The 27226-nt window shown below is 42.6% G+C and overlaps 1 protein-coding gene across 2 annotated transcripts in view; it reads left to right on the forward strand.

The window, feature by feature from the left end:
- Positions 1–299: 299 nt before the first annotated feature.
- The window catches only part of DTNA (dystrobrevin alpha), a 342834-nt gene continuing 315907 nt past the window's right edge, over positions 300–27226 (forward strand). The window contains exon 1 of one of the 2 annotated variants that reach the window (XM_050941967.1): positions 300–320. The gene's annotated coding sequence lies outside the window, so the exon portion shown is untranslated. Of the gene's footprint in view, positions 409–27226 lie in introns of both variants that reach the window. The other variant, XM_050941964.1, reaches the window with a different exon arrangement.

A 27226-nucleotide genomic window follows, 5' to 3' on the forward strand; every position in this document is an offset into this window, starting at 1 on the left:
CGGGGCCGGGGCCGGGCAGCGGCTTCCCGGCCCCAGTGGGCATGTGCAGAGGTTGCGCACCCGCCCGTGAGGAGGGCGAGCGCGGGGGCTGGAGCATGTGCAGAAGCGCGCTGGGTACCGTCTGAGGCAGGGCAGCTTCTGCTCTGACACCTGCAGCATGTGCCAGGAGCTGCAGCCGCATCAGCAGCCTGCGCGCGGTGCAGCCTCTCGGCTCGCTGTGGGAAGCGGCAGCAGCAGCTCCCTCTCTCTGCCTCTCTCCTGCTTTGCACTCTATTTCAGTGGGTGCATGGTGACCTTACAGAGTGTGCATTACCTCACAGGTAAATATCAGCTGATCCGCTGTGACAGCAGCAGCAGCAGCAGCAGCAGGAGCAGGAGCAAGCAGCAGCCCACAGAGCCTTTCTGGAGGTAGCAATTCATTCATTCCTTCACTCATCTTGTCCCTCACCTCTCCTTTCCCTTCCCCCCTTTTCCCATGCAAAAGCCAAAAGGCTCGCAGAGGATGCTGAAGCCTCCATTAAGGATGGTTCCAACCACTGCAAAGAGCCTGAGGAGTATTTAATACTGGATGGGGGGAGGGATGAAAATTTCTGAGCCAGAGGCGGCTGCTAGTGTTGTAATGCACTGCGGTGTCAATGGAAATGGCTAAGGGGAAGGATGTGCTGGCAGGGAGAGGGTTATTCAGCCTGTTGCCCACTTAGATATAAATATATTTTGGCATGACTCATATTTGCATTGGTACATTGTTATGAATTCATTTTTCCAATGTATGAAATACCCAACTGGAGTTGTCCTGCTACAGAGAGAGAGAGAGGGATGCTGATGCCGAATTCTTGAGGGGGTAAGAAGGGGAAAAAAGGGGGTGATAACTTGGTGTCTGTCTGCTATTAAGTAGGTCCCAGTGGGAGAGCTCTCTTTTTTATAAGGTCTGGTGATCATTGGCATCATGCATTTCATTACCAAACATCACCAATATATATATATATTAATATGCAGAGAGGTGTGGGGGGGGCACAGGGAATTTTTCGTAGGCCTAGGACATATGTTATTTGACTTTTACTGTACTTCAGCTTTTCTGCGGGATTGTTGTTTTTTTTTCAATGGTGAAAGTGCACGTTGCCGGTCACTGGGCTTTAAACATACTTGCTGTTCCATTGATGACCCTGGCAGTTGTAAGATGTTTGTGTCTGTGAGTACATACAGGCCGACTGGAAGAGGGAGAGATTAATCTAGCTCTGATTAATAAAATTCTAGCATCTTTAAACACCAGCTCTGTAAGTTTTTTCTAGAAATTTAACTTAGTGGAGTGTATAATTTTTACCAAATATATCAGAGAGCACTTTCACAGGTGTGCTATGACGTATTATCATTAACTAATTGAAAATTGGCTAAATAAATGATTGAAATATACTTGATAATGCATTATCTTTGTATTTGTAATTGTCTGCCAATTACTTGCTAATTCACAAACTTTAATCATTTGCAACGAATATCCTAGTCACTGAAGAATAGTTTGATCATACTATACTGTAATAACATTTATACCACAGAATAATTATTACCTACACATTAAATTAAGTTTTTAGAGGTACTGTGGTCAGATGAACCTCATAAATGTGCATCGGAATTCATTTATTTGCATATGCAGTGTTTCAGGTGGAGCTTAAACACGAGTGTGAATAAATGTCACTTGATAAATCCTGGTTTTGAAGAAGGTTTTGAAATTAGAGGTTCATGAAATAGAAAGTGTTGAAACAACATCATAAGCTTATTATTTCTAGACTTTCAATCCTGTCTCAAGCTCAAAGTTGTGTAAGTTAATGTTCTCTTTTGAACACTTTGCTGCCATTTTCCTTATTATTCCAGTATTGGAGATGGTTATATAATAATTTTTTTAAAGGAAAACGTTTTCAACTTTAACTCCATCATTGCTGTAGAATCCAACAGTATTTTTGTAAGCTTTCAGTTGAATGTTAGCATATATCACATATGTATCACCAGCACCACTGAACAAACACATTATGGGGTTCTGTCACACTTTTGGCACCCAGTACACTATTCACTAATGAAGTGAAAAAAAGTGTAAAAAACTACTGCTGTGTGCTTTTTAAAAAAAGGTGACCTGTTGACAGAAGAGGTGTTAGTGTGTGTTCAAATTCAGCTTCAGAACTTATGACTTTGTACCAAATCTTCAATGATAACCACTGCCGACTCTTAGAGCTTGATCCTGCTCCCATTACAGTCAATGGCAAAATTCCCATATTTACCCAATATCAGCACTGAATGCATTGGTAGTGTTTATTGTTTTACCACAAGAACAGAATTTATGGTCAAGTTATGATTATGATTACAATTAAAATATGAAAGTGAATTCCTCATGTTTATAAAAAGCAATGCATAAAGTATAAAATTCTGTACTGACCCATTAGAGAGAGATTTAGTAAGTAGCTCCACTCATGCAAGAGTAGGAGTAAATACAAAATTACCCCTCACCCAGTGCCTGAGCACATAAATTATGAATGTAACACTGTGTATGTGGCCCCCCAATTGTGTCTCAGTGTAATCTGCTCCATATACCCTTCTTTGTATGTTATAGTGTATACCGACGATAGTCTACATCAAGTTATGCATACTCAAACATTCCTGATTCTGCTCTCACTTGTACCAGGTCCTGATCCTTGAAGGAGATGTGTTGGTGACACCCACATGGAATCCTGTTGATTTCACAAACTAAAAACTGCTGAAAAACAAGAGAGAGGTTTTGCCCTGTTAGAGGGCAATTTTTAAAAAAGATTTAGAAGAAAAACAAGGGTGACATTTTTGTTATTGAGGCCTTTGTTCTTCACAACTAGTTTTCTCTGAATTTCATTTGTGCATTGTAAAAGCCTGTACAGCTGCTTTTCCCCTCACACCAATTTTACACAAGTATATAATATTGTTGACTTCAGTATGTAAAGGTCAGCACCTGCACATCTGTTTCCAGGATCAGAGCCTTAATCAGCTATAAGTGCAATGAAGTCAGTGAAAATACACTGGTATAAAATTGTTGTGAGCAGAGAATCAGCTCCATAATCTTTTACACTTGTTCAGTTGAAAGTCAGAAGAAATTAGCTGTGAAGAACAAAGGCTACAAACAAACACACCATGTCCTTCTTTAAAAAGTTTAAAAATTACCATCCAACAGCTGTCCAGAAAGTTTCTCTTTTTTATTTTCAGCAGTTTTCTGGACTACAGTCTTGGAGTTAACATTGTTCTGGAACAACTTTTTGTTTAAACTGATTAAGCTCCGTGCCCTTAATTTTGTGGTGTTAAGCATAACTTGCACACTCATTATTAACAGTTGGCAAAGACTGTTTTTCTTTAAAAAGGCTGCCTAAGTATACTGCCAAGCATAGCATGGTAAATCCTAATGACTATGTTTTAAACTATTGTTTTTTACATTAATTATATAAGTCCCCACCCACTCAGCACAGTTATAAAATGTAAGTATTGTGGACTGTTACAAACTCATTAATTGTGCTATGAGATTTAACTAGTCATTAATGTGGGCTACACAGTTCATGACTAGCTGTGTGGGGTACTCCATGAGTGTTTTTATCAGCTATGTGGTGGGGGGGAGAGAATCTTGGGTTTGAGTCACACAGGCATAAAGCTGGAGTACTGGAGTGATGAGTCAAGCCCCTTACATTTAAGTTTCATATTACGTGGTATGTATGTACTGTGTGTATGACATTCATTATGAATCTAGGCAAGAGACTAACATAAATGCAGTTGAAAAAGTTACTGAATGCTCAGCCTTAACAATGAGCCCTCATATGGGCATTTCTTTATGGGCTTGATCCTGGTTCCATTGAAATCAGTAGTACAGGATTAGGCCTTATGTCATGATATATTAGTATGTCAAATATTATACAATACAATAAAAACTACAGTTTCTTATACAGTCTGATGTGCCTAGGACTTCTATTGCACTGGCTGACATGTAGATATCAGTGTGCTTATCAAAGCTGGGTCAGTCTCCTTATCTCCATTTTAAAGATGAGGACACTGATTACAGAAAGGTTAAATGAACTGTCCAAGGGTGCATGCAAGTCAGCGGCAAAAGTAAGACTCAAAGCTCTATCCATGTATCAGCCATACTGTAATATTCAGTTGAGTTTTTCACTGAATAGTACTTTCTAATAATAAGCCTTGATCCTGGAATTTTCCTGCGGGTGGACTGCTTCACCCACTGGGACATTAGTTAGGTTGTACTCATCATTTATAAAATCACGTTTAAACATGAAACCTTAGGTCACTTTTAAAACATCTTAGATACTAGGATAAAAATCCTGGCTCCTCTAAGTCAATGGCAAAGCTCCCATTGACTTCAGTGAAGCTAGGATTTCTCCCCAGTGAATGTCTGCAGGGCTGATGCCAGACACTTGTTGCCCTAAGTAATGTAACATGAGAGAACAACATTGCCCCACAGTTTCACTTTTCTGTCATCCTTTCTCACACCTTTATTGCCTTGTTTCCTTGAGGGCTGTGCCTCACTGGTCTTGCTAATAGTGCTTAGCACATTGCTAACTTTAATTAATTAGTAGTGTCAGCATCCTGAGAAGGAAAAGTATTAATATCATCATTTAACAGCTGGGGAAATTGAAGTAACTTGGTCCAGGCCACAAAGGGATTAGAATGCAGGAATTCCTTGCTCCAGAGTCCCAGACCTCTGCTTAGATCAGGCTGCCTCTCACAGTATTGAGAAGTTTAGACTTGAAATTAGACGAAGGTTTCTGACCATTAGGGGAGTGAAGTTCTGGAATAGCCTTCCGAGGGAAGTAGTAGGGGCAAAAGACTTTCCTGGCTTTAAGACAAAGCTTGATAAGTATATGGAGGGGATGTTATGATAGGATCGTTAATTTGGGCAATTGATCTTGAATTACCACCAGACAGGTCTGCTCAATGGTCTGCGGGGTGATGTTGCATGCGATGGGTACTGAGTTGCTGCGGAGAACTCCTTCTTGGGTGCTGGCTGGTGACTCTTGCCCACATGCTCAGGGTTTAGCTGATCGCCATATTTGGGGTCGGGAAGGAATTTTCCTCCAGGGCGGATTGGCAGGTGCCCTGGAGGTTTTTCGCCTTCCCCTGCAGCGTGGGGCACGGGTCGCTTGCTGGTGGTGTCTCTGCAGCTTGAGGTCTTCAAACCATTTTTGAGGATTTCAATAACTCGGTCCTGGGATAGGGGTTGTACAAAATTGGATGGGTGGGGTTCTGTGGCCTGCCTTGTGCAGGAGGTCAGACTAGATGATCAGATTGGTCCCTTCTGACCTATGAGTCTATGAGTCTATGAGTCTATGAGTCTCTCCTTGTGGCCTGAAGCCACATTAATTGCTCTGCAGAAGCAAGCAACTGGCTGGCAGCTGGGACAGAGCTTTACTCCTGGGGGAATTCTGCCCCACTGCATGTGCGCATAATTAATGAGCTGCAAATATTTTACCTTTTTTGCACAGAGAAAAGCTTCTGCTTAAAAGTTTCTGAAGTTCTGCTTTTTTTACCCAAAAGGTGCTGTGGGGATAAAACACAGCAGCCGCTCCCAGCCCGCTAGAGAAGAGAAAGAGCCTGCTTTCTTCACAGCACCTATTAGGCCAGGTCATGAGACAGAGAGTGTGGGGTGCTGGGGGCTCAGACTGAGGCTCATAAGGACTAGTGCAGGAGGACAAACTGGGGCAGGGGCTGAATGGGAGTGGAGGTGCAGGGCTACAGGGGAGAGGGAGGTCAGGGCCACATAGGGACAGGGGTAGCTGAGTGGGGGCACAGAGACACATGGGAATGGGAGAAGTGGGTGTCTGAGTGGAGGTGGAGGGACACATATGTCTGACTGAATGGGAGAGACTAGGAGTCAGCCAGAGTCTGCATGGGGGAAGCTTCATAACAGTCCCTCCCTGCCCTCCCCCCCCAAAAAAATCCCTGTTCCATACTTTTCCCACCCATACCCAGAAACCCTCCAAGTTCACACCCAGGCTCCTTCCCAACAATTATTTCCCTCAGCTCCTCCAATACCCCTGACTCCCCCCCAGCCTTTGCACTGCTTCTGGGTGGTGTGGGAAATATGATTCTGTATTGTAGTTTAAATGAATTATTACCTCAGAGTTCTGTATTAATATGCCTAGTAGGGAATCTATTTGTCAAAAACATTTTCTGAATCTTTTTTGTTGTCTGTATTGTTACAGACATACTTGCTGACAGGTATTTTGAAATAAATGACCAAAAATAATTGAAACTAGTGTGATTATATAGTGTTATTTTGAAAATAAAATATGCAGAATTTTGAAGAATTTTAAAATTGTGTGCAGAATTTTTAATTTTTTGTTGCAGAATTTTTAATTTTTTGGAGCAGAATTCCCCCAGGAGTAAGCGCTTTCTGCAGTTGAGGCAGGCCAGTTAGAGCATAGTATATAGTTTTCAGTTGATATGGGGTCCTCCAAGAATGTAGGGAACCACAGTTGAGTGTCTTTCATGGGCCACAAAGGCCAATGCTGGAAGCTGCATATGTGACCATGAACAGCATTAACCTGTGTTTTCAGGAAAAATCAGTGACAGACTTTCACAGAGTAAGCAGTTTACACGAGGCTATGTCTTCAAGGCTAAGAGGTGTAGAGTGAAATCCTGGGTCCACTTTTGACATTGACTTCAATGGAGCCATGAGTTCACTCATTTTGTAATAATGAAATTGGAGACTGGCCTTAATATTTTTTACAGTTCCAAAACTGGACACAGGAGAGGGGAGTGAGGAGGCACCCGTGGCTTCACAGGCCCCAATGATTGGCTCCAGTAAGTGACTTTAATCTGTCTAAGTGATGTTAAGAAATGACAGCTTTGTTCCTCTCTCCAGGGGAAACTGATATTAGTTCTAAATTAAAGTAAGTAACACCCAAGTACTACAGTGACGATAGCCTCAGCAATATGTAAAATAGTGACAGGGAAGATTTCACACTAAGTTGTATTCAAAAACAAAACAAGACATCTACGGTGCAGTTATCTTGAATTAGAAATGTATTCTGAACTTGCTGTGGCACTTACCTTCAACAGATAACAGAGCACCTGAGTTCCTTGATTTAGAATAATGTCGGAGTGGTTGTTTGAAATCATTTTTTACTAATGCAGATACCACAACAATGCAATTTTGTAAGAATCCGTGGAACTGGAACCTACAACTATAGAGCCTGGGACAGCTGATATTGCCATTGGAGACTATGCAGGTTAATTAGGCACTGCAGGAAGTACTGCCCAAAGGATCCAGAGTGACAGCACCTTGTAGCCTATGCTCTCTATTTAGCCCTGGAGTGTGGCCCAGAATGTTGTCTGGGTAATCACATATTTTTTTGGCTTGTTATGACTCTAGACCTCACCTTGCTTCATGATCTCCAGTCTCCAACCCTAGCCTGAGTCTTGCCATCTGATTCCAGCCTAGTAGCTACCTCTGGCTGTGACCCAAGCATGACACTGAACTCTTGTCTCCTGATTCCAGCCTGGCAATTACTTCTTGTCTATGATCCTGGCCTGGCTCTGACCCTGCCTCTTCCCTATTGATCCCAGCCCTAATGATTACTCTGATCCCTGCCCACTGACTACTGCCTTGTGGCCATCCTGGACATATGGACACCAGCCCAGTTATGACTGCTAGGCCAGATAGCCTGGACCTCAGTTCCTTACAGATTCTAATTGAAAATGTAAGAAAAAACCATTGTTTGGGGCAGCCATTGTTTGGAGTCTAATGTAAGGTAGCTCTCCTGATTCCCCTCTGCAAGCAGGTTGGGGAAACTAAATTACAACAAGAATTACCAGTGAAAAGTCTAACCAATTTGGGTTGTTGTTTTTAAATAACCCCAAAACTTCTGTTTTAAAATCATAGTAAAACATTACTGATCTGTAAATTTTAAAATATATTGTGTAAAATATCCATCTGATTTCTGAATATCACAATCATCAACCCAATTCTTGTTATGCATGTAGCCACGTATGTTTTGTAAATCAGCTTCCTTTTGAATTTTAATCCATTTCCTGGAGCTCTTGGAGAAGAGGAGAGCTGTCTTTTCAAAGCGTCCTAAACCTGTAGAACTTCAGTACTAGGCTGGTTTAGAAAATGTACAATAAGGAAACGTCTGGTTACAGCATGGTAATTACAGCATATGAACAGTATTGATTTTTAATTTATAAAATATACCTATTGTATTATCTGGATGCATGTATATTGTAGAATTGCATACATTAAAAACGTTAATACAGTATTGACTCAAGAGAACTCAACAATCTCCCTAAGAGAGGAAATGAAGTTTTGTTAAACATCCCACTCAGGAAAAGAACCCACATTACAGTATGACTGCACAGCAGCTGGGTAATGTAATTTCTCCCTGAGTAGATGTACCTTTGCTAGCTCTACTTGAGCTAGCGCGCTAAGACTTACTGTGTAGCTGCACCTGAGTATGTGCCCAGGGGTTGGATGGGATTGTACTAAGGTGGCTAGTCTCTCTGTTGTATTAATCTAGATGCAATATATATGGGCCAAGGGTGTTAACATAACCCAGTCACTGTCCAGCTTAAACACTGTTAAACAAGGTCTGGGGTTTGATATACACAGACTTTAGTAAAAAGCAACAAAGAATCCTGTGGCACCTTATAGACTAACAGATGTATTGGAGCATAAGGTTTCGTGGGTGAATACCCACTTCAGCAGATGCATGTAATGGAAATTTCCAGAAGCATGTATAAATATGTAGGCCAGAATCAATCTGGAGATAATGAGGTTAGTTCAATCAGTGAACACCTCAACTGCTAGAAGAGGGCCTCATCCTCCCTGATTGACCTAACCTCATTATCTCCAGACTGATTTTTTAAACTACAAAGGCAAGAGGAGTGCAACATTGATCTCGCCACGCGTACTAGCTATGACACGAGATTGCTTGTGGCATTCATGGAGGTGCTGACCACAGTGGAATGCCGCTTTTGGACTCAGGAAACAAGCACTGAGTGGTGGGATCACATCGTGATGCACATCTGGGATGATGAGCAGTGGCTTCAAAACTTTTGAATGAGGAAAGCCACATTCATGGGACTGTGTGATAAGCTAGCCCCAGCCCTGTGGCACAAGGACATGAGAATGAGAGTTGCCCTGCCATTGGAGAAGCGTGTGGCAACTGCACCGTAGAAGCTGGCTACTGCAGACTGCTACCAATCGGTTGCTAACCAGTTCAGAGTGGGAAAGTCGAACGTTGGACTCATGTTGACGGAACTGTGCAGGGCCATTATTCGCATCCTGCTCCAAAAGACCGTGACTCTGGGCAATGAGCGTGACATTGCGGATGCCTTTGCACAAATGGACTTCCTTAATTGTGGAGGGGCGATAGAGGGCATGCACATTCCAATTCTGGCACCAGACCACTTAGCCACCGACTGCATTAATCAGAAGGGGCATTTCTCTATGGTTCACCAGACACTTGTGGATCACCATGGTAGTTTCACGTACATTAATGCAGGCTGGTCCAGAAAGGTGCATGACGCATGCATCTTTCAGAACACTGGCCTGTTCAGGAAGCTGCAAGCAGGGACTCTCTTTCCGGACCAGAAGATCACCATAGTAGAAGTCAAAATGCCCACGGTGATCCTGGGAGACCCTGCCTACCTCTTAATGCCATGGCTTATGAAGCCATACACGGGGACATTGACAGCAGCAAGGAGCGGTTCAAAAACAGGCTGAGCAAGTGTAAAATGACTGTTGAGTGTGCTTTTGGCCGTTTAAAGGCCCGCAGGTGCTGCCTATATGGTAAGCTGGACCTGGCTAATGACAATATTCCTATGCTTATAGCCGCATGCTATATACACCATAATATTTGTGAAGGGAAGGGTGAAAGCTTAACTCAGGGATGGACTTCTGAGGCTCAGTGCTTGGAGGCTTAATTTGAATAGCCAGAGATCAGGGCTATTAGAGGGATGCAGCGTGAGACCGTAAGGAACAGGGATGCCTTGAGGCAGCAATTTGAAGCTGAAAGCCACCAATATTTGTTGCTATGCTCGGGAGTGCAGTTCTTGTAATGCTAGGAGGTGATTGTGAATGGTGCAGACGATGCACTATGAAGGTGTAAGAAAATTGCCTGTTGCTTTGCAGTGCTCCGTTTAAATTAATGGAATAAAGATTGCTTTTCAAACAATTCTTTTATTAAAAAATAACAAGAGGAGGAGAGAGATGAACAAAAAAACACATCAGCACTGAAGGAGGTAGGGGAAGGGAGGGTCCCAGGAGGAGGTGGGGTCCCGGAACGGTTAAAGGTTTGCGTATGTCCAGGGATCATATCCGGTCTTGTCCTTTGGAGTACAGTGCAGCAGGTACTGTACTTCAACAGGGCTAAACTGCTGAGGGACAGGCGTTGACTGCAGTAGGTACTGGGAGTCCGCAGTGCTGGACTGTGAGGTGGGAGGAGTGGAATGCAGTGGGTACAGACTGGAGCCAGGAAGTTGATAAGAGTGTTTTGGTGGTGTCTAGGGGGTGTGTGGGAAAGAGTTTTACGACAGCGGCTGCAGGGGAGGGCGGGCATGGAACTGCTCAGTTTGCAGTGCTAGTATCTCCTGGATCATGTCCGCTTGGCACTCCATAACATTTAAGAGACTTTCAATAGCTTCACTCTGGCACGCTGCATTCTCCTTTCAGTCCCTCTTCTCGCTGTCCCACCATTTCTTCAATTCCTCTTTTTTTGCAGCTACGAAGTGTATCATAACCTCATACAGAAAGTCCTCCTTAGTTCTTCATTGCCGCTTTCTAATTCTGTGCAGCAGTTCAGCCGGCGATAACAAAGAGGGAGACTTGTCTCCCAAGGTCATCTTTGTGAAGCCAAAATGCAACATTTTACAGAAGCAGTAGTGTTGGCAACGTAGAGACCACTGATTCAGTGATTTAAAACACAATCAGTATTCAAACACCTTTCACTAACTGGCTGATCCCAGGAAAGCACGCATGAGCCATAAGACCCCCAAAATGATGAGCAGCCGCTGGGGCAGGGTAAATCAGTTTTCCCAGACCCAACTGTACACTGGGCACATGGCTCTTGGGGAGAGCCAGCACTGTAAGGGGAGGGCTGATAATCATTCTGGTCCCCGCATTTTCACAGGCTGTGTTCATTATGGAAGATATCACACTGCTGAGGGTGAGCAGGGAATCAAGGGAGGGTCTTCTCCAAAACTGCGGCTTCTGCCCTGGCCCTTATGTGGCTCGCCTCTGTGCAACAATGGTTCCCCTCCAACCTCCATGGTGGCAGAGTGGCATGGGAAAGTTACCCTTAATGGGGCAAGAAACAGAGCAGCTCTGCCAAAGAACCTGCAGCAACGGATTGCCCAGTATCTCCATGAGAGTCTCCTGAAGATCTCTGAGGCAGATTCCTGTGAAGTTAGGGAGTCAATCAACAGCCTGTTCTGCCGCTCAGACTAGGCATGTGGGTAGTACGCGCATCATACAGACACAAGCCTATTTTCTGCAACCTTCCTGCCCCCAATAACTTGTATCAGCAATTCCCAAAATCAAAGCCACTTGCTAGGGGCCTCCTCTCCTGTTTGCGCTTTGCCAAGATTCAACAGCTGTGACTAGCTAGCTTTCTCCGGCTTAGAGAAGAACCCCAGGCTGCATGAATCTCTAACCTCCGAATCATCCTCTGCCTCTGGTTTCCCCCTTCACATCCTTGTCCAAGATTTCCTCTTCCTGGTGTGGTCCTCTCTTGACTGGCACATGAGCCACCAAAGCATCCACAGTGGCCTTCACAGTGGAGGTGGTGTCGCCACAGAGTATCGTGTCCAACTCTTTTTAGAACTGGCAGTTCGTGGGCGCAGCACTGGAGCAGCAGTTTGCCTCCCACACCTTGTAGTAGGTTTTCTGCAGCTCCTTCACTTTGACCCTGCACTGCAGTATGTCCTGATCATGGCCCCTTTCTATCATGCATTGTGAAATCTGTCCATAGGTATCATAATTCCTATGGCTGGAGCGCAGCTGGGACTGGACAGGCTCCTCTCCCCAAATGCTGATGAGGTCCAGCAGTTCAGCATTGCTCCAAGCAGGGGATCACCTAATGCGTGGAGCAGGCATGGCCACCTGGAAAGATGCGCTGAGACGCCTGCACACGTCACCGAGCAAACAGGAAGAGGACTCTTTCAAAATTTCAAAGGAATTTACAAGGTGGGGATGACAGTTTTTTGCCTGAGTACAGGATAGTAGAGTTCAAACCAATGACCAGATAGGCAAGAACAGGCATTGTGGGACACCTCCCAGAGGCCAATTGCAGCACTATAATCGACCAGGGTGTCTACACTGGCCCCGCGGCACTGTAGCCCCATCACAGAAAGTTGTATGTCTCTCGTCAGGGTGGTTTTTTTACATCGCAGCAACTGTGCAGTTTCTATACACTAAGTGGCCTGGCAGTGTGTACACCTCTGGAGTTACAGTGCAGAAAGCGCCTTTATTGCCTAGAAACGTGCCAATGTAGACAAGGCCTAAGTACTAAAAATATTTTTAAAGATCAACTTGTGGTATGTGGTGGTGATGGGAGAGTTAAGGGAGTTGGACTGAAGTAAAGTAGGAAGGCTGGAATTTCCTTGGGTAGTATCCTAGAGTTCTCCCCTTACAATATTTAAAAACAAATTTGATCTAAAAAACACACTGATTGTCCTGTTCTCTTTGTTCTGACAAATTCTGGCTTGGCTTTATTGTCTAAAAGGGTAACAGCAATTAAAATGTGATGTGACAGCAGCTTCTAGAACTTTTGTGATATAAGCGTCATAATATAAAATACTCCTGACAGGATGAGAATTAAGTGAAAAAAGGAAATCCCTCTGCATTACACAGGGATTTTCAAATTGCTCAGGAATTGCTTCCCCACTACTAAACCCCATAACTGTGGAGTCTAGCTTTTGGTTTTAAGTTAGTATAGCTGGTAAAACCCTGCCAGAAGTAACTTTGGCCATGTCACTTTAAACTAACAGCCTGATTTTCTCCCCTGCCTTTGGGCCTGCTGGGGACAGAGCAGCTGCTAAGTTAGTGCCAAAACTGGCTCATCCCACTTATGCATGAATAGCTCAATTGAAGACTCTGAGAAACTTGGAGCCATTAATCTTGGTGTGTGCAGGAGAGTAGAACTGCTTTTGAACAACACTAACTCCAACATGGAGCGTGGACGAGCTGCTTCTTATTCTCTTTGCCCACAGGGTAAGAGAAGAGCCAGCATGACAAGTGGTCATGAGGCAGCCTCCTGCTTCATGGTGGTGGAAGAGAGAGAAGACAAACAATGTAGCACTTTCTGGTATGCCCTTAAAAAACAAACTACAAACCGCCTTTTTCTTCAAACTACAAAGACTAAAAAATGTGTAAAAAATAAAGACCAGATTTAATTTAAAAAAGAGTGGATTGTAGGAGCAAGTCCTGTAATGTGCTCTCTTCCTGCACATGATTTGGGATGAAATCAAGTTCAGATACTGGTTGTGTATGGTTCAAACTCCAGGCTCATGGAATAACTTCGGCCTTCTCTGTTTCCTTGCCCTGCATTAAGCACAAAGTCTATCACCTCAGCACGTACATGCATGAAAGATGCTGATGGGCTCAAGCTAACTCATGCAAGTAATTGTATGCCCTTGTGTCTCATTAAACTGCTCTTTATGTTGGTGGTCCATGTGTATTGGGCTTTGTCAAATCACATACAGTAGAACTTCAGAGTTACAAACTCCAGAGTTACGAACTGACCAATAAACCACACACCTCATTTGGAAACAGAAGTACACAATCGGGCAACACCAGAGACAAAAAACAACAGGTGTTCACATGGCACCGTTGTAGCCGGCGTTGCAAAGTATTTATGTGCCAGATATGCTAAACATTGATATGCCCCTTCATACTTCTAACACCATTCCAGAGGACATGCTTCCATGCTGATGACAGGTTCTGCTCAATAATGATCAAAAGCAGTGCAGACTTATGCACGTTCATTTTCATCATCTGAGTCAAATGCCACCAACAGACGGTTGATTATCTTTTTTGGTGGTTTGGGTTCTGTAGTTTCCCAATAGGAATGTTGCTCTTTTAAGACTTCTAATAGCATGTTCCACACTGCGCCCCTCTCAGATTTGGGAAGGCACTTCAGATTCTTAAGCCTTTGGGTCAAGTGCTGTAGCTATCTTTAGAAATCTCATATTGGTACCTTTTTTGCATTTTTTCAAATCTGCAATGAAAGTTTTCTTAAATCAAACAACATATGCTGAGTCGTTGGTATTCACCCAAGAGTTCTGAAGGAACTCAAATGTGAAAATGCAGGACTACTAACTGTAGTCTGTAACCTATCATTTAAATCAAATGACTGGAGGATAGTTAATGTGACACCAATTTTTAAAAAGGGCTCCACAGGTGACCCTGGCAATTACGGGCTGGTAAGCCTGACTTCAGTACTGGGCAAACTGGTTGAAATGATAAGAAAGAACAAAATTGTCAGACATATAGATGAACATAATTTGTTGGGGAAAGTCAACCTGGTTTTTGTAAAGGGAAATCATGCCTCACCAATCTACTAGAATTCTTTGAGGGGGTCAACAAGCATGTGGACAAGGGGGATCCAGTGGATATAGTGTACTTAGATTTTCAGAAAGCTTTTGACAAGGTCCCTCATTAAAGGCTCTTAAGCAAAGTAAACATCATGGGATAAGAGGGAAAGTTCTCTTATGGATTGGTAACTGGTTAAAAGATAAGAAACAAAAGACAGGAATAAATGGTCAGTTTTCAGAATGGAGAGAGGTAAAAATAGTGGTGTCCTCCGGGAGTCTGTACTGGGCCCAGTCCTATTTAACATATTCATAAATGATCTGGAAAAGGGTAAACAGTGAGGTGGCAAAATTTGCAGATGATACAAAACTACTCAAAATAGTTAAATCCCAGGCAGACTGCAAAGAACTACAAAATAATTTCTCAAAACTGGGTGAGTGGGCATCAAAATGGCAGATGAAATTCAGTGTTGATAAATGGAAAGTAATGCACATTGGAAAATATAATCCCAACTATACATATAAAATAATGGGGTCTAAATTAGCTGTTACCACTCAAGAAAGAGATCTTAGAGTCATTGTGGATAGTTCTCTGAAAACATCCAGTCAATGTGCAATGGCAGTCAAAAAGGCTAACAGAATGTTGGAAATCATTAAGAAAGGGATAGGTAATAAGACAGAAAATATCATATTGCCTCTATATAAATCCATGGTATGCCCATATCATGAATACTGCATGCAGATGTAGTCGCCCCATCTCAAAAAAGATATATTGGAATTGGAAAAGGTTCAGAAAAGTCCAATAAAAATTATTAGGGGTATGGAATGGCTTCCGTATGAGAAGAGATTAATAAGACTGGGACTTTTCAGCTTGGAAGAAGATGACTAAGGGAGGATATGATAGAGGTCTATAAAATCATGACTGGTTTTTGAGTGTAGTTGTGTAACCAAAAAAAAAAAATCTACATTTGTAAGTTGCACTTTCATGATAAAGAGATTGCACTACAATACTTGCTATGAGGTGAACTGAAATATACTATTTCTTTTGTTTATCTTTTTCACAATGCAAATAGTTGTAATAAAAATTAATAATATAAAGTGAGCACTGTACACTTTCTATTCTGTGTTGTAATTGAAATCAATATATTTGAAAATGTAGAAAAACAGCCAAAAATATTTATAATAAATGGTATTCTATTATTGTTTAACAATGTGATTAAAACTGTGATTAATCACGATTAGATTTTTTAATCTCACAATTAATTGTGATTATTTTTTTTAATAGTTGACAGCCCTAGTTTATTTCTCTAAAAAGGGATTACGTTCTCTCAAAAGTGGTGAAGTTAGTGGTGCATCTGTTTTGCCACTCAATCACTTCCTATTGTAACCACAGCAATGCAGTATGCCTGTAAACTCTCCTCTTTTCTTTCACTCTTGAAATATTCTTTGAATGGGCTGAATGTCAACAAGTGTGATCATGTGGCGTGGTGCACAAGCTTCAGTTCTGTTGCCGAGGAGTGCCTCTCTAAAGAAAGAGATGGCTGTTGGCTGCCCATCAAATCCCAGGCTGGTTTGGCAGTTATGCTTTAGTGAAATGGCCATCCAAACAGAGAGATGTTAGTGTAATCTGTCATGCACATATGTATGTCATGCACGTATGTACATGAATACGTATGTATACGCATATGTATGTATACGTATGTATATGCATGTATGTACATGTGTGTACATATGTATGCATATGTACATATGTATACGCATGTATGTATGTATATGTATGTATATGTTAGATATGTATGTCGTGCACGTATGTACATGTATTAATAATCGGGGATCCTTAATGTGAAAATGACAGCATCTGAACTGCAAGGCTGACCTTTTAAACTATGAGCCAAAATAGAATTTTAGCTATTAAATTGTTCAGGTGAAAAGACTGGTCCTATTCTTGTTGCTTTCTGTTATTTGTAATTAAAAAAGGGGCTCTTTAGCTTTTTTAATCCATGCACTCTTGTCACTACAACTGGGAGAACATTAACATAGAAAATGTCACCTACTTCAATGAAGGTCCCTCCGTAAACCTGTATGAGGCTTGCTAGTAATTGGGATGCTATCAAAGCATTTACTATTATAACATGAGATCTGGAAGAATCATTGCATGCCATGATCTTCATTATGAAGTAATCACAGCATAACATATTTAATTGAGAGAGCAAGAGTTGCATAGAAATTGCAGACACTTGTACAGGATATAATGAACCTTTCTCATCTGTTTGCTCTTCTATCCTAGCATGGGTACTAGTACATATGCTTACTGTGTCTCTGCCAGCAGACAGTGACAGCAAATAACTAGCAATTAAAGAGAGGTCATTGTCCATCAGAGGAGAGTTGGCTTGCATTTCTTAGTTGTCACTGTCTACCAAGTAGAACAGTATCCTTTTTGGATAAACTCAATCTGTTTCTTAGGCCCTTCAGTCTAGATCCTCAAATGTCTTTAGGCACTGAACTTCAATTGATTTTAATGGGAGTTAGGCACCTAAACACCTGTGAGGATCTGGACGCTGGGGCCGAAGTTCCACTGATATCAGTGAGACTTAGAAGTCTAAATCACTTTTTAAAATGGGACTTACGGTCCTTAGTCACTTAGGTGCTTTTGAAAATTTTACCCAAAGTCAGCCTGAGCATTTTTGAGTGGGTCTGCAAACAAATTCATTTCTCTGTGCTTTCCCAAAACTTGTAAATAACTCTTCTCCACAATGATCACACCACTATATATGGGTTTGGCCTAAGAGTTTGAATGAGTTACACCCCAAAATGAACAGATTTGTTTTATATCTATATAGCGTGTGTATATGTGAGAGAGAGAGAGACCGTTTCTTCTGCCACAGTGCAACCCAGATGCTTTTATTGGGGTACATATTGCTGATATTTTAAAAATGTCTGCAATGGACAGTTGTTAAAATACATTAGAGCACGCATGTGCATGTGTGTCTGGGAACCACTAAGCCCCAGCCATATGGATGCTAGTGAATTTTAGCATGTGTATAGGCTATGCAAACATTTGGCACAATCATCACCAACCCCTCTTCTGAGGTAAATATTTGTCCCGCCATCTTAAAATGGGGATAACAAGACAGAAAAGTTAACGGCTTGAGGGAGTCATTGTGAGTCCTGGGCTTAGAGTGCAGCAGTCCGTGAGTCCTGTGCCTAATCTACTAGATTGATGGTATGGACGTGTCTATCCTTGTGCCAGAGACCACACTGGTATATTGGTAGAAAATCCAGCCCTCCTGCTGTGGGACCACTACAAGCTATCAGCTGCAGTCTGCCCCCAGAGCTGCAAGTTGATCTGGGATCCTTCCAGAACTCTGATGGGCCTGTGACCGTAGTTTGCACTGGCCCTAAAGGTATCTGAATAAGCTGTGATCCTTAGGCAAAATCAGTGACAAGCTTTGAACTCTAGAATTCATTGCAATACCTTTACCTTTCCAAGGCTATCTTCACAACAAAAAAGGCAACAAACATCCTCTGTTTTTCAGGATGAAAGCTGAGATTATCCATTATATTTCTAGGCCCAGAACATTCAGGCAGACCCATGGCTGCTGGTTTCATGGGTCCAAAGTCAGGCTCTCTCTTCACAAAGATAGTCTGAACTGATTCGGAGTAGCAAACTCTCTCTCTCCAAGTTTTGAGGGTAAACTGCATCTGCGTGATCCGAGGTAACACTTTTTGCTTAAATGGAAGATGTGGCAGCATTCTATGTGGCTCTAGGAATCCAGTCCAGCAGTTGCAGCCTTCTTTGTCTGAACAAACAGTAGTTTTGCAAGCCAGTTTATAAAGCCGGAACACATCCAGGCCAGTATATTTATGTCTAATGTATTGAAAAGTAAAATGAAATAACCATGTTTTTGACTGAATTCAATGCATTATACAATGTCTGACATAGGTATATTGTTATCGGTGCTAATGCTGTAAGATATATATAACTCTTCTTTTAATCTTTCAGACACATTCATCATGTGGTTCTTCTGTTCTTTTATTTATACACACGTGTGCACACACTCTCCAACATACATAGTAGCTCTGGACAGCAATAATGACACATTGAGAACAGGCAGTATAATTGTGGTATGCATGTTAAAGGAAGTTACACAGATTTAAAGTTGGTGCATAAAGATTCTGCATTTCCCTGCCTCTTTCATCGTCACTCATTGGCCCAATTGCTAATATTCCCTTGTGGGGAGTACAGGAGGATCACACTTGTGCTTCCTGCTCTTAGTCCTTCTTCAGCAAACCTGGGAGCTTATGGATCCTATAATTTATCAGTTTTCTTATCAATTTCATTCAGCTGCTCCTGGCGTCATTTCTAGGGAAGAGCTTTGTTCAGTAAGCACAGGCACAATCCTTCAAAAGGCTGGGTAAGGGAAGAGAAAAACAGAAGGAAGGGTGAGATGTGAGGAGAGGAAACTGATGTAGAAGACCAAAAACAAGGATAATGGGATCTGCTGAGGAAGAGGGAAGGCAGAAGGAATGGTAGAGGGAAAGAGATGGGAGGCACAAAACAACAACAAAATCAAAGGGAGAGAGAACGAGGGGACAGACAAGAAGCTCAATGTGACCCCAAACTTGGTTCCATTCTCAGTAGGGCCTAATCCTACACATAATTCCTTAGGTGAGTAGTGGCATTACATTGAATGGAACTACTTGCCTGAGGAAGGGTTACTGTCTTGAGGAAAAACTTCACAGAGTCAAGCCCAAAGTGAACAGTCACAGAGATTTAAGCTGCATTTGCTTATGTCTGTAGCTGGAGTGTTGATTTCCTTTTCATTACTTAGTCTGTGGAGGTAACGATATATTTGTCTTTAGCTAAATGCTGAATTAAAGAGGGAAAATATGTTGCTACATATTTGGGGGCTGTAGACAGACATAACTGAAATTTGGATTGCATCTTATTACACTCCAAATAACACCCTGCAAAGAGAGATGATAGAAACATTAAAATACTTTACTATCTGAAGGTATTTCTTCTGCAATCCCTGCTTGACTGAGAGTTAAACGGGATCAATATGCTGGAGATCTTCACCAGCTTATTCCAAGCTGACACACTGTTATCAGCTTCTCTCTTCCAACTGCTTCCCTAGCCCGTATTAACAATATTCACATTAAAACTGTGACATGCCATAGGTGACTGTGTGTAAAGCTTGTTTGCTTTACTAAGGTAAACAATAACTGTTGCACAACATTAATAACTGAAAATGCAACTACTTAGTAAATTTCTATGTGTTGAGATTAGCAATTCCTTTTTCACACACTTAAATACACAATACATTCTTGTGACAAATACATTTTATATGTCCCAGGCTAATGCTCCTTTTTTGTTTTAGCAGGAAATGCAACATTTTTTATTACTGATGTGCTGAGAGCACCCTATGATTGCTCTTTACATTTACATTTAAATGATGCTTATTTTACTTGTCAATGCTAGTTAGTAGAAATATTTTCTCTTTTGTGGTTCAGGATCTTTATTTCTTTTCAAAGTGTTAAAATGCATGTTGCAGGGCTCCATAAGACTCTTATGATTTGTTGTGAATAATCAGTCTTTTGATGGTTTAGCTGACTATCAGAATAAAAGGCTGCAGCCATCTTAACCATAAACACTACTTCAGATAATTAATGTAATGTTATGGGCTTAGTGAAGCAATGGGCTAAGTTATGGTGAATGCAACACCCTAGCATGGGAACATACCGTGTCCTTCTATCATAAAAAGGCACTGCCTGTGCTATAGATCTTATAAGATATTTAAAAGGATAACATACTGTATAAATTCCTCAAGATCAAAGAGAAAATACCGTTCAGGGTGAAATGGGGAGCTTAGCCCAGCAGCAGCTTACCCATACATGACAGATCCAGTGCTAACTCCTGAACCATCAGTGCACCTGCCTGTGGAGCTCAATAGAAGAACTAGGAGAAAGCCTTCCAGAATTCCATCTTTTCACGTTTAGAGAGAGGCAACTGTGTGCCCTAGGGGTGGTTCTGATCCTGCTGGCAGAGGAAGTATATGGGGAGGAGAGGTTTATTTCCTTTGTGTAACTTAGGGTTTGTGGAGTATTTTCTGTGATAATTTCTTTTAATCAGATGAATACATATTTTTTGTATGCTGCGCCTGATGTAAGTCTGGGACAGTGGGGGTATTATTTTAAAATAGGGACATGGCATACAGGGCATGGGCAGTACTTTTGAGAAGTGCTTTGTGCAACAGAGACACTTCCAGTGCATAGGGACAGTATTGCCAACACTAAGAATTCAAAAATCATGAGTTAGATCTCCCAAAAATCATGAAACTGGCTTAAAAATAATGAATCTTGGCCTGTGCCTGTCTTATGTTTTTTTTTTCACTTTTAGGGGAAGCTGCCCACCCATGACCTGTGTGCAATCATTTCAGCTGCAAACGTCAACCTTAAATACACACACACTTCAGCCTTCCCTGTTTGCTGCTCTGCTACCTTATCTTATCCCTTGGGGCAGGGAGACCTGCAGTTCTGTCCCTCTCCCTAGCTTTGCAGAATAGGCAGCTGGGCCATTCACATCCTAGCTCCATGTTCCCCACAGTTTCCTGGCCTGCACCTGCACCTTACACTCATTCACTCACTGGCACGCTCCTCTGCCATATTTTCCTTCACCAAAGCATTCCAGACAGAACTAGAGATGAAGGAAGCCCAGCAGCATATTCACACATAGAAACAAACCAACAGCTAAACAAAGAGGATAATTAAGTGATTGTCCCTTCTGGAAAATTTGTTGTGTTTTTCTGTAATCCCAACACAAAACCTGGACCCAGTCACCCCGCCACCCAGCTTCCCCTGCAGCTCTCAGTCACCTCAACCCATCCCAACTTCATACCCAGATATACTCAGCGACCAAGCACCTCCCCCCGCTCCCTGATTCCGTTCCTGGCACTCTCAGCCAGCACCCAGCTCTTCCCACAAACACTCTGCAGAATGTATCCTACTTCCCCTCTCACCTCAACCACAGTGTCAAATTTTGTGCAGCTCAGTGTTTTACCTCCAACACAGCTTGGGGCAGTGTGTGGTGAACTTAAACTGAAGTGCATGGTTACATGCAAATTGTTCACAAAGATGCAAATCATCATATAAAATAATTTGCTTAAAATGTCCCACAGAGTAGCACAAACCTTAACAGCTGTGGCACTATAGTGTTGGTGTAGGACAGGGTGGGCAAATTACGGCCAGGGGGCTGCATCCGGCACTTCAGACATTTTAATCTAACCCTTGAGCTCCCACTGGGGAGGAGGATCCAGGGCTTTCCCTGCTCTGGAGCTCCAGCCAAGTAGCGGGGTTGGGGGCTTACCCTGTTCCACGCATGCTGTGGCTCCACACGGCTCCTGGAAGTAGCAGCATGTCCCCTCTTCGGCTCCTACATGTAGGGGCAGCCAGGGGGCTCCGCACACTGTCTCCACCATAAGCGCCGCCTCCGAAGCTCCCATTGGCCACAGCGCACAGGGACGCAGCTCACAGAGCCGCCTGGCTACACCTCTGCATAGGAACCAGAGGAGGGACATGATGCTGCTTCCGGGAGCTGCTTGAGGTAAGCGCCACCAAGAACCTGCACCCCTGACTCCCTCCTGTGCCCCAACCCCCTCCTCCAGCCCTGATCCCACTCTCCAAACCCCTCAGTCCCAGCCATGAGCACCGTCCTGCACCCCCAACCCCTCATCCTCAGCTCCACCCCAGAGCCTGCACCCCCAGCCGGAGGCCTCACCCACTCCCACACCCCAACCCCCAATTTCGTTAGCATTCATGGCCCGCCATACAATTTCCATACCCAGATGTGGCCCTCTGACCAAAAAGTCTGCCCACCTCTGTTGTAGGAGATGTGTAGGGATAGCTGCTGTCATAGTGTGAGGTAAGGAATTACACAGAAGCATTATAGCAGTCTTATTGACAGAAATCATAGAGAAACTGGACAATGTTTCAGACTATTTATCAAAGCATTTGCTGTTACCATTTCAAGCAAGATGAACAGTTTGAAGTTAGAAAATGTATTCAGAGTATTTTAATTTTAAATAAAATTAGTATAGAGACATTGAGCTAAATGCAGCCTTGGTAAGCTGTGTGTCGTAAAACCACTGCTCAATGAAGTTGCACATGCTTATGAGGCCTCAGTTTGGACTTCTGGCTCTTGCTAGCCTGTGGGGGCCTACAGTTTTGTTGGTAAGTGAGAGGAGGGGCATGGATTTATATCTTTATCTTGAAGCTGAAGTAGAGTACATCAAGTTTAATGGTAACTTCTTAGCTTTACTAGTTTTTTGCTTCATTTTTTAAAAGTCTGTGCAATAGTGTATATTGAGCATTCACTGCAGATTAAAAATGACTGTTATTTTGTCTGAGAGTCAGTATCAGCCAGTTTCAAGGACATGATCTAATTCAGTCCTTTGGATCGTCTCTTATTTAAGAAGGCCTCAGGACCTTTCGCATCCACCAAGACACGCACATCAGTTGCTCTTTTAACAGAGAGTACAGCAAGGTCCATTTCTTCATGTGTGCAATATTTTGGTGGCCTGTTTCTTTATGTATTTCTAATGCACCCATGACTATACTCATATATGCAATTAAGTATGTCATTAAGAAACACATTAGTTTTGTCCAATCAGGATGTAGATAGAAACAAGGTAGGGTTGGCAGGTGTGTAGTTTTCAACCGGAAAGTCCAATAAAAAAGGGGACCTGGAAGCATCCAGTTAGATGTACTGACCAGACACCAGAAGTCCGGTTACCACAGGCGAGGGAGAGCGAGGAGCTGCTGAGTCATCAGCCCACACCAGCCCCTGCTCACCCAGGGCCACCTCCTACCTGCATTTTGTGGGTGGGCAGGCAGCAGGCTCTGTGTCAGGCTGCAACTCTGATCCCAGCCCCAGATCAGAGGAAGCCCAGCTGATGGCTGGTGGGGGAGGAAGGAGAAGAGGATCAAGCAGTAGGAGAGAGAGGACCAAGTTGGGGCGGGGAGTGAGGCCTTGAGGGGGGGGAGAAGAGGTGGAGCAGGGGTGGAGCCTGGAAGGGGAGAGGCGGAGCAGGGGGACCTGTTTTTCTAGTAAGTTAGTAACCCTAGAACAACCCTAGGAGAAACCTTAATATTCCTGCTGCATGAGTGGGTGAAGTGTCTTGTTCAAAATTAACTGGAAATTTTTAAAATGTAAATTAGGGTCTCTCTGGTGACAGGTTTTGTGCCTAAAAGTTTCTGTTCCTAATGATGAGCTCTTGGGGAGATTTGTCCTTGAAACCTGAATTTCCCCTCCATGAACTGACGTGTTTTGCAAGACCTTGAAATTCAATAGAACAAAAGCAGAAATCTGCTGCCAAACCTACTAGATGGTCATGGTTATTTAGAACTGACCAGAAGCTTTAATTTCATGCACTGGTGTTCTTCAAATTGAAAACCCCGAAACTGCCATGCAGGCCGGTAATCGGGCAGAGTACGCTTTGGTGCCTTCTTGGTCATGCTGGATAATGTAGCTTTGCCAGAGAGAAGAGGACACAGATGTGTCATTATTTCAACTTGAGCAGATTGTTTAATCAATTTTGTCTTAATGAATCCAGACTTTATTACAATATGTGCTGTTTATGTCAGTGTTGTCACAGGTATGGATAATCAAATATTGAAACAAATGCTGCTGCATTTAGTTTTGTGTGCATATATCCATACAAATGGAAGGATGTGTGCAGATATTTGGGTAACTGTGTTGAGTATGTGCATAAATCATTGATGTATTCAATCAGAGTTATATAGTCCTAGTGCAATGTTTGTCTGAAACTCCCCACCCTCTTACCAGAAGATGACCTTGGTAGGAAAGGATTCAGTAGGGTCTGCTGTCTCAATGGCACAGGTGCTCACTGTCCCACTCAACTGGGAAGAGCTGATTAGCAAGAGAGAGAAGGTCAAAGACTTTCACTGAGCAGTCCTGAGCTTGAAGCCCTAAGAGCAGCCAAGTATGGGAGAAGGCTTGACATGAATTTTGACATTGTTAATGTTTTTAATAAAGCCAGCCCACCAAGAAGGGCTGAGTATTGGCGACAACACAGGGTGTGAAGCAAAGGCACCCACTTACTCACTGATTAATGAGTCATATCAATAATGTTAGTTTCAAGGTATTGAATTAGGCTTTTATATCAAGCCCCTCGCCAGGTAGTCTGAGCATCTGCTTCTATAAATGTTCCCTCAACCATTGCTTTTTTCCTTCTAGCAAATCATAATCTCAGGTGAGAGCCACTTACAGGGGCTGCTATTAGAAAAACCTGTGGTAAAAAGCTATCACTAATCCCATTGGTTTTTTCCCTATTCTTTTTAAAATTTCTTTTAAAAACAAAACAAAAGGAACAGTTAACAGCAGATGCAGCAAAAAGCACCACAATCCAAAAAACTTTATGGCAGAATACAAAGCAGTAACGCTACTGTAATTCCACATACACAAGAGCTGTATGACATATACTTATATTCTATGGGACAGATCCTCAGCTGGTGCAAATTCTCATAGCTTCATTGAAATCAATAGCGATTGCCCTAGGTCTCATCCTGTTCCCACTGAAGTTATTAATGCCAAAACCCCAGTGAGTTCAATGGAGCAGGACTGGAACCTAAGTGCATCTCTCAAAATGAAGCAGGGAAATGAATGCCTGGGTGTCTGTACACAGATGTGCATACACACACACACATGATGACTGGATGGTGGTAGAGTACAGCATTAGTGATGAAAAAGGGAAGATGATCATACATTAAAAAAACCTCATTAAAATTAGGTATAAATATTTGAGCTGCCTCTTTGAAATATATTCTCTTTGCAGTGAATCAAAAAGAATGACAAAAATGAGGTCAAAGTCTGAAGTATGATCTTCTTTGAAATGGTAAGAGGCCCTTTCAAATATAAGCGGCCCAGCCCCCTATTAATCCCCAACCGGCTTGTTAAAGGGGGCAGGGATTTTTTGATTTCCAAGGAATTGTTATATCATGTTGGCCATCAGTAAAGATAAATTATAAGTACACTTGTGTCAGATGGAGACATGTTTGAGAAGAAAGTTAATCAGAATTGGTAAAAACAAAACTGGAAAACATTTGACAGAATTTTTTGCTTTTTTGTCTATTTCAAACTTTTTGAAAATTTTCAATCTGATCTAATGTATTTTAAGTGTAAGGGAAAACAGTGGTTTCACAGATAATGCTGTTTGATAACTTTTCAAATACTGATTTTTAATGACAATCATAGTACATTTCATACTTTATAAACTAAGTTTATTTGGAATGAGCCAAATGCAAAGAAAGCCAATGTTTGTGTGTGTTTTCCCCTTAGAGGCTAAATGGTAATAAGATTGGAAGTTTGCACATTTCATCCAGAGATTTCTTCAGTCGTCCCCTCAACTATAAATAACTGTTAAACTTTTTAAGAGACGCCTTTTGAATTGATAGCAAGCATGAAAAAGAGGTATTTTTTTTCCCCACAGGGTTACAAACACAAATGTCTTAGCCATAGTTAAGGTGTCATGACTTTGGTGCTCTAATATACTTTAGGACCATGGTGAGCCTGAGTTTAGATCAGTTTGTGCCAGCTCAAACCCATGTATAGACCCCAGTGGTACACCAGAAGAGGATTGTGGCTGTGCAAAGTGTTTGAAATCTCCCTTCCACCAGCGGACCAGCAGAACTAAAAAAGTGAGTGGCACTGGGTGGGAACAGGACATGGACAGGGCAGCTAAAAATCTCTGATCCAAACACACATAAGTTAATGGGAATCTTTGTAGACTTCAGTGAGCTTTGGATCAAGTTCTTAATCTTGCCTCCCAGCAGCCACTACCTATAAGCAGGGCCGGCTCCAGGGCTTTTGCTGTCCCAAGCAGCCAAAAAAAAAAAAAGAAAAGAAAGGAAGCCGCAGTCACGATCTGTGGCAATTCAGCGGGAGGTCCTTCGCTCCGAGCGGGAGTGAGGGACCCTCTGCCGAGTTGCCGCCAAATACCCGAACGTGCTGCCCCGCTCCGGAGTGGCCATCCCAAGTACCTGCTTGCTAAGCTGGTGTCAAAACATATTCCCAGATTTGGACCTTAGCGTCCAAAATATGGGTGTTAGCATGAAAACCGCCAAGCTTAGTTACCAGCTTGGACCTGGTAAAGCTGCCACCACCCAAAAAATTAGAGAGTTTTGGGGCACTCTGGTCCCCCCAACAACCTTTCCTGGGGACCCCAAGACCCAAATTCCTTGAATCTCACAACAAAGGGGAATAAACCATTTCCCTTCCCCCCTCCAGGTGTTCGCTTCCTGGGTTCCTGGAGAGATACACAGAAGCAAGCTCCGTGAATCTAAATAGAGGGATTCCACCCTCCCTATTTCCAGTCCTGGAAAACAGAAGTACCGAGAGCTAATCTCTCTTCCCCCCTCACCCAGAGGGAATGCAAAGTCAGGCTAGTAAATCTAACACACACAGATTTCCCCCTGACTTCTTCCTCCCACCAATTCCCTGGTGAGCTGCAGACTCAATTCCCTGGAGTCCCCACTAAAGAAAAACTCCAACAGGTCTTAAAAAGAAAGAAAAAATACATAAAAATGGTCTCTCTGTATTAAGGTGACAAATACAGGGTCAATTGCTTAAAAGAAATATGAATAAACAGCCTTATTCAAAAAGAACACA

The sequence above is a fragment of the Gopherus flavomarginatus genome, chromosome 2 (genome assembly GCF_025201925.1).
Source record: "Gopherus flavomarginatus isolate rGopFla2 chromosome 2, rGopFla2.mat.asm, whole genome shotgun sequence".
In the NCBI taxonomy this organism is placed as follows: Eukaryota; Metazoa; Chordata; order Testudines; family Testudinidae; genus Gopherus; species Gopherus flavomarginatus.